The sequence below is a fragment of the Ranitomeya imitator genome, chromosome 2 (genome assembly GCF_032444005.1).
Source record: "Ranitomeya imitator isolate aRanImi1 chromosome 2, aRanImi1.pri, whole genome shotgun sequence".
NCBI lineage: Eukaryota > Metazoa > Chordata > Amphibia > Anura > Dendrobatidae > Ranitomeya > Ranitomeya imitator.
The window spans coordinates 323,431,613-323,449,798 of NC_091283.1; the positions used below are offsets into that span (position 1 = coordinate 323,431,613).

The window sequence follows — 18,186 nt, forward strand, 5'->3', positions numbered from 1 at the left end:
AGATATGCAGGATCCGCCATCTCGTTGTAGTATGTAGGGCACTATCCCTATTCTGGTATGATTAGTCCCATCCTGGTATGCATGGCCCAATCCTTATAATTGGCCCCCACCCTCATCCTGGTATGCATTAAAAATAAAACATTACACTTACCTACCCGGCGCTCCCTCCCAGTGTCCTGCTCTGATGCCAGCAGCTGCTTTACGCTTGTAAGCAGCACATGGCAGGGACATCACAAGCAGAGCACAGTTGCCGGAGTACTCGCCGGGACTGTGCGCACAGAGAGCGGTGAGTATTCATTGCTCTTCAGTAGTGCGCAGTGTGAGCCACCGGCTTCCTGCTGCTGCTGGCGGTCATGTGTGCTGCTACTTAAGGGAAATGAATATTCATTGGATTCATTCATCAGGAGACTAATATTGACCTATTTTCAAGCGGGACTAGATGAAGAAAGCCCTAAAATCATGTATCATATTAACCGAAAATGTCCGAATACTAGCCACATATTGGCAGACCCCAGACCTCAAACTATATACTTCGTAAGTTTATAAGCCACTCCAGTGTCAGAAATAGATAGTATGTGAAAATACAGTATATACTGCTCAGGGAACACTTATCTTTCAGAGATAATTTCCATATTCATACTAAATAATGGCACCGATCTTCCAGACATTATGATTGCACACATCCCTAGTCTTTATAACATTATTGCACTCATTCCTTGACAGACCGCAGCATGGCCATTAGTTAGAAGCCACTATTGATCTTTGAAGCAGGCAGGTTTTCCCTGAGTGGTATATATTGGGCCGCCTGAAAACGGAGTTTAGTCTAAGACAATTTGTCTGCAGTACTAATTAACAGCTGTTACAATACCAAACTAGGGCAGTCCCTATAGGAGAAAAACACAAGAATTATATGGTATTTTCACATACTATCTACTCCTGACACTGGAGTGGCTTATAAACTTAATAAGTATATAGTTTGAGGTTTGGGATCTGCCAATATGTGGCTGGTTTTCTGACTGTTTCGGATAACATGATTTTAGGGTTTTATTTCTCTAGTCTCGCTTGAATATAGGTCGATATTAAATAGTCTCCTGATGAGTCACCTTTGGTGAGGACGATGAAACCCGTAGAAATGAGAGGCTTGGAGAGTGTGTGTATACGTCACCTCACCCTATATACTGAACTGTGGGGTACATGTTTTTTCTATTAGTCACCTACTGACTAACCTTCAAAGGGTGAATTATGGGTATAGTTTTACATTTGGAATTAATAAAGTTTCGTTTTATCCTTTTGTCAGCAAACATGAGGAATTTCAAGAGACAACCCATTTAAGAAGATTCAACTTTGGTTAAAACTATTCCAACATTATGAACATAAAAAAGGCTTCTCCCTATGTGACGTCTCTGATGTTTATTAACAGTTGATTTCCAATTAAAATATTTCCCACATTAAGAAAATGATTCAGGCTTCTCCTCTGTGTGACAGCTCTGATGTCTTACAAGATGCGCTTTCCGGTTAAAATATTTCCCACATTCTGAACAGGAAAAAGGCTTCTCTCCTGTGTGTGTTCTCTGGTGGTTAACAAGATTCTCATTACAGTTAAAGCATTTCCCACATTCTGAACAGGAAAAAGGCTTCTCCCCTGTGTGATTTCTCTGGTGCTTAACAAAATTTGATTTCTGTGTAAAACATTTCCCACATTCTGAACAGGAAAAAGGTTTCTCCCCTGTGTGAGTTCTTTGGTGAGAAGCAAGACTCCCTTTCTGGTTAAAGCATTTCCCACATTCTGAACAGGAAAAAGGTTTCTCCCCTGTGTGAGTTCTCTGATGCTTAACCAAATCTGATTTCCAGCTAAAATATTTCCCACATTCTGAACAAGAATAAGGCTTCTCCCCTGTGTGAGTTCTCTGATGTTGGATAAGATTTGTTTTCTCTGTAAAACTTTTTCCACATTCTGAACAGGAAAAAGGCTTCACCCCTGTGTGGGTTCTCTGGTGGTTATCAAGATTTGTTTTCCATTTAAAACATTTCCCACATTCTGAACATGAAAAAGGTCTGTCCCCTGTGTGAGTTCTCTGGTGAGTAACAAAATGTGATTTGCATATAAAATATTTCCCACATTCTGAACATGAAAATGACATCTTTGCTTGAGGAGCAGTTTGTTTTTTAATGCCTCTTTTGTGACTTTGATTTTCCTTAGTAGTCAGTAATGAATCAGAAGATGGGACCTGTTTCATAGGATCAGATGAGAGATCTTTGCTGTGAATGGATGAAGATATATCTGGAGTAATGGCATGAACTTCAGTTGTATCTTGTAGAATCTTAAGATCATCAAATTTAAAAATTGAAGAGGTCAGCTGTCCTTCTGATCTCCTGGTACAGTCATCTGCTGAGATAAAAAACAATTTTTTTTTTAATAAAATATCCTTGATTTTCATATTTCTTAACATTTCTACTTAAACTGTCTATAAAAATGGCAAGCTTTGTAAAAATCTTTAATTACCGTATTTTTCGGACTATAAGATCCACCGGACCATAAGACGCACCCCAAATTTGGGGTGAAGATTGCAGAAAAAAAAGATTTTTTATAAAGATGAGGGTCCGTCTTATTGTCCGAATTTACAGTATCTTACCTGAGGGCTGGCGGTGGCAGAGCAGGGTCACAGGAGGCAAGGTGTCGGCAGAGGTGGGGTGATGCTGGGATGAGGAGGTGCTGGGATGAGAAGGTGCTGGGATCAGGAGGTGCTGGGATCAAGAGGTGCTGGGATCAGGAGGTGCTGGGATGAGAAGGTGCTGGGATCAGGAGGCGCTGGGATCAGGAGGTGCTGGGATCAGGAGGTGCAGTGAGAGGTATGGCGTGAGAGGGGTCCCAGGCTTACCGTGCAGGCAATGCAGGCTTACCGTGGCGGCAGAGGTCCGGTGGCAGAGGTGCAGCGGCAGAGGTGCGGTGGCAGAGGTGCAGCGGCAGAGGAGGCGCAGTAAGCGGGGTCCCTTTCCCCTGTATGGTGATGCAGCAGCCCGGTATGCAGCAGAGCCGGGTGAATCCTGTTGTTATCGGTGGGCGCGGCCATCTTCCTGAGGCCGTGCGTGCGCAGTTGGAGCGCTCTGCTTCCCGGGGCTTCAGGAAAATGGCCGCCGCGATCTCCATCTGCGCACACGCGGCCTCCCGCGGCCATTTTCCTGAAGTCCCGGGAAGCAGAGCGCTTCATCTGCGCACGCGCGGCCTCAGGAAAATGGCGGCGCCCACCGATAACAACAGGATTCACCCGGCTCTGCTGCATACCGGGCTGCTGCATCACCTCACCGGAGAAAGGGACCCCGCTTACTGCGCCTCCTCTGCCCCCACACCTCTGCGGCCGCACCTCTGCCGCTGCACCTCTGCCACCGGACCTCTGCCGCCACGGTAAGCCTACATTGCGACTATTAGACGCACCCCCCATTTTCCCCCCTTTTTTTGGGGGGAAAAAGTGCGTCTTGTAGTCCGAAAAATACGGTATTTACCAAGACAATGACCATTCACAGTCTAATAGAAAACCTTATTAGATGAACCAGTAGTGTGTGGTGTTCAACTGTTTGTTCATTCTGCCTCCCAAATATAGAATACAAAGAAACCAATCAATATTATGTAGGCGAAAATAATACCAATTCTCATGTCACAAATAATAAGTCCAAACAGGTCTATCATCTGTCAATGGAAAAACATTAGGCTATGTGCACATGTTGCGGATTTTGATGTGGATCCGCAGCGTTTTTGGAAGTGCAGAATTACGTCAAATCCGCAGTGTAGTGCACAAGCAATGTTAGTCAATGTGAAATTGACATTTGGTGTGCACATGCTGCGGGGAAAAAAAAGTGCGGAATCGCAGTGTTTTTTTTTCCGCAGTATGTCAATTCTTTTTGCGCATCTGCAGCGTTTCTGCACCCATTGAATTCCATTGTGTCAGGCCAATCCACAGCAAAATCGCAGTTTTAAAAAAAGATCTGCAAATTTGCTGCGGATGTGCCTGCGAGAAATGCTGCAGATCTGGAGAGGGAAGAGTGTGTGGGCGGAGACTGTGTGGGTGGAGACTGTGTACAGAGAAGATGTGCGTGTCTGTGTACGGGTGTTTGTGTGTATCAGTGTGTGTGTGCGCGGCCACTACTAGTCCCATCCGGCTATGCCTGCTACAGTGACAGGTAGCCAGATGATGGGACAGTAGTAGTCCCATCATCCGGCTACTGTGTTCAAGTGTAAAAAACAAAATAAAACACATACTCACATACACATACAGTACATACTCACCATACACCAGTTCCCGAAGCCCTCGGTCACCTGTAAAAAAATTTACAAAAAACTAAAAGTATACTCCCTGATCCGATGTAATCCATGTAATAACGAGCATCTGATGATGATCTCCCATGGAGAGCTGTCACATCGGCAGATGCGACCGCTCTCCAGGGGTTCCGCTGATACAGTGAGAGGAGGTAATCCTCCGCACTGTATGCCTCCACCATGAGTTCAGTATAGTTCATACTGTCACTTGCGGCACCGCTGTGTAGGAAAATTCTCATGCTAGGTTGCCGTAAAGTGAGAGCTTGAACTCAGGTAATCTCTTCAGGGATGCACTGCAGGAGCCATTGTTTCCTGTCAGTGTGTCACTGGAGGCCTATAGAGCTGTCACATGTCCTGATGTGACAGCTCTATAGGGGAGATCGTCGTGGGACAGTCGTTATTAAATGGACTGCATCGGACCATGGAGTATTTGTGTTGGTTTATTATTTTTTTCTTTTTTTGCAGGAGATCGAGGGCATCGGATGGATTGGCAGAACAATAAAGATTGCTAAACTGTATAGTATTTTATTTCATTAAAATACTATTTTCTGGCTGTGTCTTTGTTTATTTAACCCATCAACAACTATAGCATTAGTAATGGATAGGTATCTTATTGATGCCTCTCCATTACCAAGCCTGTTAGATGTCACCTTACAATTCAAAGGTGGCATTAACCCCCAACTATTACCCCATATGCCACCGCTACAGGACAGTGGGAAGAGAGGCTATGTGCAGGAATTGGCGCATCTTATAGATGCTATAAACATCAGCCCCTAGTCGCTGGCTTTCCCTCTCTGGTGCAGAAAATTGCACGGGAGCCCAAGCCATTTTTTTCAATTTTTTTTATAAATTAAATACATATTGCGTTTAAGTGCGGGCTTCACACTTGTGAGAAACTCGCACGAGTCTCTCGCTTCAATACTCGGGACCAGAGCGTGCGGCTGCATGTATTTCTGTGCAGCTGACCGCTCCGATGCCAGTGCCGGGTATCGAGGTGCGAGACTCTTGTGAGTTTCTCACAAGTGTGACCCCGGCCTAACGCAGAGTGTGTGTGTGTCTTTATTTCACTTTTTATGTACCATTTTATTATGTTTATTACTAAACATTGGCTTAGTATTATCTATCGATCTGTCTACGATGTGTACGATGGATCGATCTAATATCTATCTTTCTGTGTGTGTAAACATTATTATTCAATGGAGTATGTAAATGAAGAGGTTGGACAAGAAATGTCATCACAATTCTTTTTTTTTTTCAACAATAGATTTTTAGCTTTCAAAAATGCATACAAATCCACATAAAAAAAAAACATGAAAAATCCACATGAAAAAAACGGATCAAGTCCGTGCGGATTTTTACCTGTGTTTTTTCCAAGAAAAGCAGAATCTGTGCAGTAAATTCCACAGGCAAATCTGCTACATGTGCACATACCCTTATTGGCTCAAAAGCTGTTGAAAAGCAACAGGGTTTCTATAAACCAATCCAGCAAAATGTCACAGGTGATGGCAGCGTATGCGCAGTAGGATCTATAAGTTAGAGATATACAGTCATGGTCAAAAGTATTGACACCCTGCAATTCTGTCAGATAATACTCAGTTTCTTCCTGAAAATGATTGCAATCACAAATTCTTTGGTATTATCTTCATTTAATTTGTCTTAAATGAAAAAACACAAAAGAGAATGAAGCAAAAAGCAAAACATCATTTCACACAAAACTCCAAAAATGGGCCAGACAAAAGTATTCCGGTAACCATCAATGAGTTTCTTACTCTGCTCTGCTGGAATTTTAGACCATTCTGCTTTGGCAAACTGCTCCAGGTCCCTGATATTTGAAGGGTGCCTTCTCCAAACTGCCATTTTTAGATCTCTCCACAGGTGTTCTATGGGATTCAGGTCTGGACTCATTGCTGGCCACCTTAGAAGTCTCCAGTGCTTTCTCTCAAACCATTTTCTAGTGTTTTTTGAAGTGTGTTTTGGGTCATTGTCCTGCTGGAAGACCCATGACCTCTGAGGGAGACCCAGCTTTCTCACACTGGGCCCTACATTATGCTGCAAAATTTGTTAGTAGTCTTCAGACTTCATAATGCCATGCACACGGTCAAGCAGTCCCGTGCCAGAGGCAGCAAAGCAACCCCAAAACATCAGGGAACCTCCGCCATGTTTGACTGTAGGGACCGTGTGCTTTTCTTTGAATGCCTCTTTTTCTGCTGTAAACTCTATGTTGATGCCTTGCCCAAAAAACTCTACTTTTGTCTCATCTGACCAGAGAACATTCTTCCAAAACGTTTTAGGCTTTTTTAGGTAAGTTTTGGCAAACTCCAGCCTGGCTTTTTTATGTCTCGGGGTAAGAAGTTGGGTCTTCCTGGGTCTCCTACCATACAGTCCCTTTTCATTCAGACGCCGACGGATAGTACGGGTTGACACTGTTGTACCCTCGGACTGCAGGGCAGCTTGAACTTGTTTGGATGTTAGTCGAGGTTCTTTATCCAACATCCGCACAATCTTGCGTTGAAATCTCTTGTCAATTTTTCTTTTCCGTCCACATCTAGGGAGGTTAGCCACAGTGCCATGGAAACTTCTTGATGACACTGCGCACGGTAGACACAGGAACATTCAGGTCTTTGGAGATGGACGTGTAGCCTTGAGATTGCTCATGCTTCCTCACAATTTGGTTTCTCAAGTCCTCGGACAGTTCTTTGGTCTTCTTTCTTTTCTCCATGCTCAATGTGGTACACACAAGGACACAGGACAGAGGTTGAGTCAACTTTAACCCATGTCAACTGGCTGCAAGTGTGATTTAGTTATTGCCAACACCTGTTAGGTGCCACAGGTAAGTTACAGGTGCTGTTAATTACACAAATTAGAGAAGCATCACATGATTTTTCGAACAGTGCCAATACTTTGGTCCACCCCCTTTTTTATGTTTGGTGTGGAATTATACCCAATTTGGCTTTAGGACAATTCTTGTTGTTTTATTTCATTTAAGACAAATTAAATGAAGATAATAATAACAAATAATTTGTGTTTGCAATAATTTTCAGGAAGAAAATGAGTATTATCTGACAGAATTGCAGGGGTGTTAATACTTTTGGCCATGACTGTAGGCTACTGGACAGGCGCCGCCAGTGTCATTTTGCTGGAGGTTATTTTTTTTTCTAAGCCTCCCAGTAGCCACAATATTATAGACATTATTAACAATAATACCAACACTATTATAATATGCATTATGTAAAATAGGGGGCAGGTGACTGAGGGATCAGTGACCTGTCATAAGCCAATACAGATGAATATGTAATCAGAGCACCACATAAAGCCCCGCACACAGCCCTACCCCACAGCCCCACCCCTGAGCACCACAAAGCCCCGCCCCAGAGCACGAGAATCTCATTAACTGAAAACTACAAATAAAGATTAGTGATGAGCAAGCACTAAAATGCTCGGGTGCTCGTTGCTCCGGTCCAGCAGATTGGAACTCTCTGGTACTCGGCCCAATGTAAGTCTATGGGAGACCCCAGTATTTTTACTGCGATCCTCACGGATTTTGCTGGGAAATATGTCAAGGCACATCCTTTGCATGTTAATGACTTGCCTGTAAGGCCAAATAATTAACCCCAGACTGAAAATTTCCTCCCCCACTTAGGCTTAGTTCAGACGCAGTGTTTTTGAAGCGTTTTTCAACTTTAACATTGCTTTCAACCACTACAAATGCATTCACTGGGAAATGTCATTGTAACATTTAACAACTCTAGCTGGCCATGTGGTGTGCAACACATAAGCAGACCCATCTTGTTTCATTTACAAAGGAGGGACTCTTAAAGTTACAGCCTATTTGTACTGGTGCATCAGGTGGCATTAATCTTCTAAAAAGGGCCATTATGAAACAGTGGGTCTCCTAAACTGTTGTAGCCTATGCTGTGAGTGGATGGGCTGCCAAGAATTGCGACGCACCACAATACCCCCATCATAAGATGTCCAGGAGGGCCTTCTGAAAAAATGTTGCATTGAATGCAAGGCCAGGCCTGCTGCATAGTCAGTCATATGCACTCCATTACGCCTTGGAACTCACATACTGGATGGGCCCATGAAAATCTACTTGCATTTTTTAATGGTATGATGATTCCCTCTTTGCAAAATTATTTAAAGGAGAATTTGCCAATTTAATTTGCCATATTTTTAACACTAAGGTTCAGATACGGGTTTAAAGGCGGCTAATACATGCAATCCAACGCAGTTTTATTGCAAAGTACAAAATTCAAGGAATAGTATGATTGAATAGTGTGAGTGCGTACACTTTTGTATATGTTAACATACAAGGGTTAAGTACATATTTGTATTAAATACATATAGTGATTACGTTTATATAAAGATTAACTACATACAGTATACTTACATCATCAACAAGAGGTTTTTAAACATCATCTGTCTAGAATCTCCGAGAAGCAACACCAAGAAAGAGAACCCCTGGGAGATTACCTATACTGCATGGGCATCCACAATTATGCAGGTATCAGCACACTGTACATGTACAGGTACCCCAGTTTTGGCATCTGTCTTAGTCATGTTTCTCTGGTCTTGTATAGTGATTTACACTATGTAGTAACTCTAATTTCACCCAGCCCTTTGAAACTGAGATATCATGGAGTCATCAGACAAGGGGCCATAAACCCCTAGAATATAAAAGCCATAAGGATTTAGATCAAACCACCACAGGCAGAGTTTCAGTAAACCTTAATGTTTTACAATGACAAACAGCAAACATATAGAGGCTTTGAACTGTTTGTGAAGTGAATAAACAAAAATTTCTCAAGATTGTGTCACTATGAGCATTGTCTGTCACATCTGTAAATGTTTTACAAGAAATGCAGCCATGTGATTGTCTGAATGCATTCGGTATACATTATTTTAACCCCTTTACCCCCGAGGGTGGTTTGCACGTTAATGACCGGGCCAATTTTTACAATTCTGACCACTGTCCCTTTATGAGGTTATAACTCTGGAACGCTTCAACGGATCCCAGTGATTCTGACATTGTTTTCTCGTGACATATTGTACTTCATGATAGTGGTAAAAATTCTTTCATAGTACCTGCGTTTATTTGTGAAAAAAACGGAAATTTGGCGAAAATTATGAAAATTTCGCAATTTTCCAACTTTGAATTTTTATGCAATTAAATCACAGAGATATGTCACACAAAATACTTAATAAGTAATATTTCCCACATGTCTACTTTACATCAGCACAATTTTGGAACCAAAATTTTTTTTTGTTAGGGAGTTATAAGGGTTAAAAGTTAACCAGCAATTTCTCATTTTTACAACACCATTTTTTTTTTAGGGACCACATCTCATTTGAAGTCATTTTGAGGGGTCTATGTGATGGGTATTTTCTAAGTGTGACACCATTCTAAAAACTGCACCCCTCATGGTGCTCAAAACCATATCCAAGAAGTTTATTAACCCTTCTGGTGCTTCACAGGAATTTTTGTAATGTTTAAATAAAAATGAACATTTAACTTTTTTTCACAAAAAATTTACTTCAGCTCCAATTTGTTTTATTTTACCAAGGGTAACAGGAGAAAATGGACCCCAAAAGTTGTTGTACAATTTGTCCTGAGTACACCGATACCCCATATGTGGGGGTAAACCACTGTTTGGGCGCATGACAGAGCTCGGAAGCGAAGGAGCGCCATTTGACTGGAATCGAGATGGGAAACCATGTTGCGTTTGGAGAGCCCCTGATGTGCCTAAACATTGAAACCCCCCACAAGTGACACCATTTTGGAAAGTAGACCCCCTAAGGAACTTATCTAGAGGTGTGGTGAGCACTTTGACCCACCAAGTGCTTCACAGAAGTTTATAATGCAGAACCGTAAAAATAAAAAATCATATTTTTTCACAAAAATTATTTTTTAGCCCCCAGTTTTGTATTTTCCCGAGGGTAACAGGAGAAATTGGACCCCAAAATTTGTTGTCCAATTTGTCCTGAGTGCGCTGATACCCCATAAGTGGGGGGGAACCACTGTTTGGGCGCATGGGAGGGCTCGGAAGGGAAGGAGCTCCATTTGGAATGCAGACTTAGCTGGAATGGTCTGCAGGTGTCACATTGCGTTTGCAGAGCCCCTAATGTACCTAAACAGTAGAAACCCCCCACAAGTGACACCATTTTGGTAAGTAGACCCCCTAAGGAACATATCTAGATGTGTGGTGAGCGCTTTGACCCACCAAGAGCTTCACAGAAGTTTATAATGCAGAGCCGTAAAAATAAAAAATCTTTTTTTTTCCCACAAAAATGATTTTTTTAGCCCCCAGTTTTGTATTTTCCCAACGGTAACAGGAGAAATTGGACCCCAAAAGTTTTTGTCCTATTTGTCCTGAGTACGCTGATACCCCATATGTTGGGGTAAACCCCTGTTTGGGCACACGGGAGAGCTCGGAAGGGAAGGAGCACTGTTTTACTTTTTCAACGCAGAATTGGCTGGAATTGAGATCGGACGCCATGTCGTGTTTGGAGAGCCCTGATGTGCCTAAACAGTGGAAACCCCCCAATTATAACTGAAACCCTAATCCAAACACACCCCTAACCCTAATTCCAACAGTAACCCTAACCACACCTCTAACCCTGACACACCCCTAACCCTAATCCCAACCCTATTCCCAACTGTAAACTTAATCTAAACCCTAACCCTAACTTTAGCCCCAACCCTAACTGTAGCCCCAACCCTAGCCCTAACCCTAGCCCTAATGGGAAAATGGAAATACTTTTTTTTAATTTTTCCCTAACTAAGGGGGTGATGGAGGGGGGTTTGATTTACCTTTATAGCGAGTTTTTTAGCGGATTTTTATGATTGGCAGCCGTCAATAAAGCGTTTTTTGCCTCTTTTTTTTTTCTTACGGTGTTTACTGAAGGGGTTAAGTAGTGGGCCAGTTTTATGGGTTGGGTCGTTACGGACGCGGCGATACTAAATATGTGTACTTTTATTGTTTTGTTTTTTTTATTTAGATGAAGAAATGTATTTATGGGAATAATATTTTTTTTTCATTATTTTGGATTTTTTTTTTTTTTTTTTTACACATTTGGAAAATTTTTTTTTAACTTTTTTATTTTGTCCCAGAGGGGGACATCACAGATCAATGATCTGACAATTTGCATAGCACTCTGTCAGATCACTGATCTGACTTACAGTGCTGCAGGCTTCACAGTGCCTGCTCTGAGCAGGCTCTGTGAAGCCACCTCCCTCCCTGCAGGACCCGGATCCGCGGCCATCTTGGATCCGGGGCTGGAGCAGGCAGGGAGGGAGGTAAGACCCTCGCAGCAACGCGATCACATCGTGTTGCTGCGGGGGGCTCAGGGAAGCCCGCAGGGAGCCCCCTCCCTGCGGGAAGCTTCCCTATACCGCCGGCACATCGCGATCATCTTTGATCGCGGTGTGCCAGGGGTTATTGTGCCGGGGGAGGTCCGTGACCGCTCCTGGCACATAGTGCCGGATGTCAGCTGCGATAGGCAGCTGACACCCGGCCGCGATCGGCCGCGCTCCCCCCGTGAGCGCGGCCGATCGCATATGACGTACTATCCCGTCACTGGGAATTAAGTCCCAGGTCACCTGGACGGGATAGTACGTCATATGGGATTAAGGGGTTAAGGAAGGTCACACCAGTAAACTGGTGGAAGTCACTTAAGCGCTTGGATTTAGAGACTGTTCAAGTAATGATTTCACTTTTAACAGCAGTAGCTTCTTCTGCAGGCGTTGAAAGAATATTCTCTTCCTTTGGACTCATTCATTCTAAGTTGAGAAATCGGTTGGGACCCAATAAAGCAGGAAAGCTTGTTTTTCTTTTCCAGATTATGAATAGGAACAATGAAGTCTTTGCCAACAAGGATGTGGTTTCACCAAAGGGGGGTTCATTTTTTAAAAATATACTGTTGCCATCACAGCCCCCCTTGATCAAAATTATGTGGCCTATAACAGTACAGAACACATTCACCCAGGTCATGTTGTAGGAGATAAGGAAGAGACATTGCAGGAAAACGAGTTAAAAAGTAGGCCCAATGTAGGAGGTGTGGGTCTCTGAGACTTGTAATAGAGTGCATGAGCTGACAAACAATTCCCCAATGGGGGGTATCTTTTTTAATAAATAAACTAGTGCCATCACAACCCCCTTGCCCAAAATTCAGTGGCCTATAACAGTACAGAGCACGTTAACTCTGGTGATCTAGTGGCAGTTAAAGGAGACATTGCAGGAGACAGAGTTAAGAAGTAGGCCCAATGTAACATAGTAACATAGTTAGTAAGGCCGAAAAAAGACATTTGTCCATCCAGTTCAGCCTATATTCCATCATAATAAATACCCAGATCTACGTCCTTCTACAGAACCTAATAATTGTATGATACAATATTGTTCTGCTCCAGGAAGACATCCAGGCCTCTCTTGAACCCCTCGACTGAGTTCGCCATCACCACCTCCTCAGGCAAGCAATTCCAGATTCTCACTGCCCTAACAGTAAAGAATCCTCTTCTATGTTGGTGGAAAAACCTTCTCTCCTCCAGACGCAAAGAATGCCCCCTTGTGCCCGTCACCTTCCTTGGTATAAACAGATCCTCAGCGAGATATTTGTATTGTCCCCTTATATACTTATACATGGTTATTAGATCGCCCCTCAGTCGTCTTTTTTCTAGACTAAATAATCCTAATTTCGCTAATCTATCTGGGTATTGTAGTTCTCCCATCCCCTTTATTAATTTTGTTGCCCTCCTTTGTACTCTCTCTAGTTCCATTATATCCTTCCTGAGCACCGGTGCCCAAAACTGGACACAGTACTCCATGTGCGGTCTAACTAGGGATTTGTACAGAGGCAGTATAATGCTCTCATCATGTGTATCCAGACCTCTTTTAATGCACCCCATGATCCTGTTTGCCTTGGCAGCTGCTGCCTGGCACTGGCTGCTCCAGGTAAGTTTATCATTAACTAGGATCCCCAAGTCCTTCTCCCTGTCAGATTTACCCAGTGGTTTCCCGTTCAGTGTGTAATGGTGATATTGATTCCCTCTTCCCATGTGTATAACCTTACATTTATCATTGTTAAACCTCATCTGCCACCTTTCAGCCCAAGTTTCCAACTTATCCAGATCCATCTGTAGCAGAATACTATCTTCTCTTGTATTAACTGCTTTACATAGTTTTGTATCATCTGCAAATATCGATATTTTACTGTGTAAACCTTTTACCAGATCATTAATGAATATGTTGAAGAGAACAGGTCCCAATACTGACCCCTGCGGTACCCCACTGGTCACAGCGACCCAGTTAGAGACTATACCATTTATAACCACCCTCTGCTTTCTATCACTAAGCCAGTTACTAACCCATTTACACACATGTTCCCCCAGACCAAGCATTCTCATTTTGTGTACCAACCTCTTGTGCGGCACAGTATCAAACGCTTTGGAAAAATCGAGATATACCACGTCCAATGACTCACCGTGGTCCAGCCTATAGCTTACCTCTTCATAAAAACTGATTAGATTGGTTTGACAGGAGCGATTTCTCATAAACCCATGCTGATATGGAGTTAAACAGTTATTCTCATTGAGATAATCCAGAATAACATCCCTCAGAAACCCTTCAAATATTTTACCAACAATAGAGGTTAGACTTACTGGCCTATAATTTCCAGGTTCACTTTTAGAGCCCTTTTTGAATATTGGCACCACATTTGCTATGCGCCAGTCCTGCGGAACAGACCCTGTCGCTATAGAGTCACTAAAAATAAGAAATAATGGTTTATCTATTACATTACTTAGTTCTCTTAGTACTCGTGGGTGTATGCCATCCGGACCCGGAGATTTATCTATTTTAATCTTATTTAGCCGGTTTCGCACCTCTTCTTGGGTTAGATTGGTGACCCTTAATATAGGGTTTTCATTGTTTCTTGGGATTTCACCTAGCATTTCATTTTCCACCGTGAATACCGTGGAGAAGAAGGTGTTTAATATGTTAGCTTTTTCCTCGTCATCTACAACCATTCTTTCCTCACTATTTTTTAAGGGGCCTACATTTTCAGTTTTTATTCTTTTACTATTGATATAGTTGAAGAACAGTTTGGGATTAGTTTTACTCTCCTTAGCAATGTGCTTCTCTGTTTCCTTTTTGGCAGCTTTAATTAGTTTTTTAGATAAAGTATTTTTCTCCCTATAGTTTTTTAGAGCTTCAATGGTGCCATCCTGCTTTAGTAGAGCAAATGCTTTCTTTTTACTGTTAATTGCCTGTCTTACTTCTTTGTTTAGCCACATTGGGTTTTTCCTATTTCTAGTCCTTTTATTCCCACAAGGTATAAACCGCTTACACTGCCTATTTAGGATGTTCTTAAACATTTCCCATTTATTATCTGTATTCTTATTTCTGAGGATATTGTCCCAGTCTACCAGATTAAGGGCATCTCTAAGCTGTTCAAACTTTGCCTTCCTAAAGTTCAATGTTTTTGTGACTCCCTGACAAGTCCCCCTAGTGAAAGACAGGTGAAACTGCACAATATTGTGGTCGCTATTTCCTAAATGCCCGACCACCTGCAGATTTGTTATTCTGTCAGGTCTATTAGATAGTATTAGGTCTAAAAGTGCTGCTCCTCTGGTTGGATTCTGCACCAATTGTGAAAGATAATTTTTCTTGGTTATTAACAGAAACCTGTTGCCTTTATGGGTTTCACAGGTTTCTGTTTCCCAGTTAATATCCGGGTAGTTAAAGTCCCCCATAACCAGGACCTCATTATGGGTTGCAGCTTCATCTATCTGCTTTAGAAGTAGACTTTCCATGCTTTCTGTTATATTTGGGGGTTTGTAACAGACCCCAATGAGAATTTTGTTACCATTTTTCCCTCCATGAATTTCAACCCATATGGACTCGACATCCTCATTCCCTTCGCTAATATCCTCCCTTAAAGTGGACTTTAGACAAGACTTTACATAGAGACAAACCCCTCCTCCTCTCCGATTTTTACGATCCTTTCTAAACAGACTGTAACCCTGTAAGTTGACTGCCCAGTCATAGCTTTCATCTAACCATGTCTCGGTTATTCCCACTATGTCAAAGTTACCTGTAGATATTTTTGCTTCTAGTTCTTCCATCTTGTTTGTCAGGCTTCTGGCGTTTGCGAGCATGCAGTTTAGAGGATTTTGTTTTGTTCCAATCTCCTCACTGTGGATTGTTTTAGAAATGTTCTTACCTCCCTTCAGAGTATGTTTTCCTGGGTCGTCTTTGTTCGAGTCTAATGTTTTTCTTCCCGTCCCCTCTTCTTCTAGTTTAACGCCCTCCTGATGAGTGTAGCGAGTCTTCTGGCGAATGTGTGTTTCCCAGGTTTGTTGAGGTGTAGTCCGTCTCTGGCGAGGAGTCCATCATACCAGTAATTCACACCGTGGTCCAGGAATCCGAATCCTTGTTGTCTGCACCATCGTCTTAGCCAGTTGTTTGCATCAAGGATCCTGTTCCATCTCCTGGTGCCATGCCCGTCTACTGGAAGGATAGAAGAAAAAACTACCTGTGCATCCAGTTCCTTTACTTTCTTCCCCAACTCTTCAAAGTCCTTGCAGATTGTCGGTAGGTCCTTCCTTGCCGTGTCATTGGTGCCAACATGTATCAGAAGAAATGGGTGGACGTCCTTGGAGCTGAAGAGCTTTGGTATCCTATCGGTCACATCCTTGATCATCGCACCTGGAAGGCAGCATACTTCTCTTGCAGTTATGTCCGGTCTGCAGATGGCTGCTTCTGTGCCTCTCAGTAGTGAGTCTCCCACCACCACCACTCTTCGTTGCTTCTTGGCTGTACTTTTTGCTGTCACTTGTTGCTGTGTGCCCTTTTCTTTTTTGCTTGCTGGTATTGCTTCATTCTTAGGTGTGCCATCTTCATCCTCTACAAAGATTTGATATCGGTTCTTCAGTTGTGTGGTTGGTGATTTCTCCATGGTCTTCTTGCTTCTTTTGGTCACATGCTTCCACTCATCTGCTTTTGGAGGTTCTCTGACACTTTTTTCACCTTCTGTGACCAGTAGAGATGCTTCTGTTCTGTCTAGAAAGTCTTCATTCTCTTTGATGAGTTTCAAAGTTGCTATTCTTTCTTCCAGACCACGCACCTTTTCTTCTAAAAGGGCCACTAGTCTACACTTCTGACAGGTGAAATTGGATTCTTCTTCTGGTCGATCTTTGAACATGTAGCACATGCTGCAGCTCACCATGTAGGTTGTCACATCTGCCATGTTGCTCCTAGATCCTGCTGACTTGCTGTGTGTTTTCCTTCTTGTGTAATCTACTCAGCCAAGCTCTCTTGCAATAATGTCCTACAGGCAAAAATTACGGCGCGCGGTTTGGTGATGCTTTCGAAGCAGCTGGTCCCGGCTGTACCCAACGATCTTCTAGCTTAGGGAGACTTCGCTTCTCCCAGAAGGCACCTGGAATATGCAAATTAGCCTCCTGAAGCTTGAATCCCTGGTTTGGTGATGCTTTCGAAGCAGCTGGTTCCGGCTGTACCCAACGATCTTCTAGCTTAGGGAGACTTCGCTTCTCCCAGAAGGCACCTGGAATATGCAAATTAGCCTCCTGAAGCTTGAATCCCTGGTTTGGTGATGCTTTCGAAGCAGCTGGTCCCGGCTGTACCGAACGATCTTCTAGCTTAGGGAGACTTAGCTTCTCCCAGAAGGCACCTGGAATATGCAAATTAGCCTCCTGAAGCTTGAATCCCTGGTTTGGTGATGCTTTCGAAGCAGCTGGTCCCGGCTGTACCCAACGATCTTCTAGCTTAGGGAGACTTCGCTTCTCCCAGAAGGCACCTGGAATATGCAAATTAGCCTCCTGAAGCTTGAATCCCTGGTTTGTAGTTGTGTGGGTCTCAGAGTTGTAATGGAGGGCATGGGCTGACAAACAATTCCCAAATGGGGGGGTCCTTTTTTTAATAAGTAGTGCCATCACAGCCCCCTTGCCCAAAATTCACTGGCCTATAACAGTAAAGAGCACGTTAACCCTGGTGATCTAGTGGACCTGAATGATGAGGATAAGGAGGAGGATAAGAACAAACAAACCAAATCTGGAAGCGTATACCCATGTGTGGTTGTGAAGAGGTGCATGAGAATACACCTCCCCAAAGCAGAGAATGTATTTGAGGTTATGTTTCGCTGTTTTCACTTGGTGGTGTACAGAAGTCTTTCCCAATCCAGCCCTTGTTCATTTTTACAAGTCAGCCTGTCAGCATTTTCAATTGACAGGCGGATGCTCTTATCTGATATAATTCCAGCAGCGGGACTAAAAACCCACTCTGACAGAATGCTAGCAGCAGGGCAGGCCAGGACCTCCAAGGCGTAGACAGTTCATGCCACGTGTCCAGCTTGGATACCCAATAGTTAAAAGGCACAGAGGAATCACAGAGGACGTTTGTACGATCTGCAAGGTACTCCCTCACCATCTTCACAAACATTGCATTTGTTGTGACAGCACCCCTTGCCTCTGTGCTGCCACGATGGGAGGGTGAGAAAACTCCCAGAATTTAGAAATTGTTCCCCTGCCTGAGCAGGATTGTACTTCTGTCTTTCTCACTTGGACTCCTTGGTTGTACAACAAACTCTGATGTCTGTTGCCAGCATTCTCACATGGGAATTTTCTAAGTAATTCCGCTACAAGGGCCCTCTGGTACTGCAACATTTTAGTACACCTGTGTGCCTCTGTCAGAAGAGATTGAAAGTTCTCCTTGTAGCGTGGGTCTAGAAGTGTCACCTACCAGTAATGAGCGTCACCCAAAATTTTTATAATGCGAGGGTCTCGTAAAATGCAGCGCAACATAAAGTCAACCATGCATGCCAGACTGGTAACAGGCAAGACTTCCGTCTCCTCACCAACA

The 18,186-nt window shown here is 43.2% G+C and overlaps 1 pseudogene; it reads right to left on the reverse strand.

Moving 5' to 3' along the window:
• Positions 1–18,186, reverse strand: part of LOC138663517 (zinc finger protein 665-like) — a 141,816-nt pseudogene that overhangs the window by 78,811 nt on the left and 44,819 nt on the right.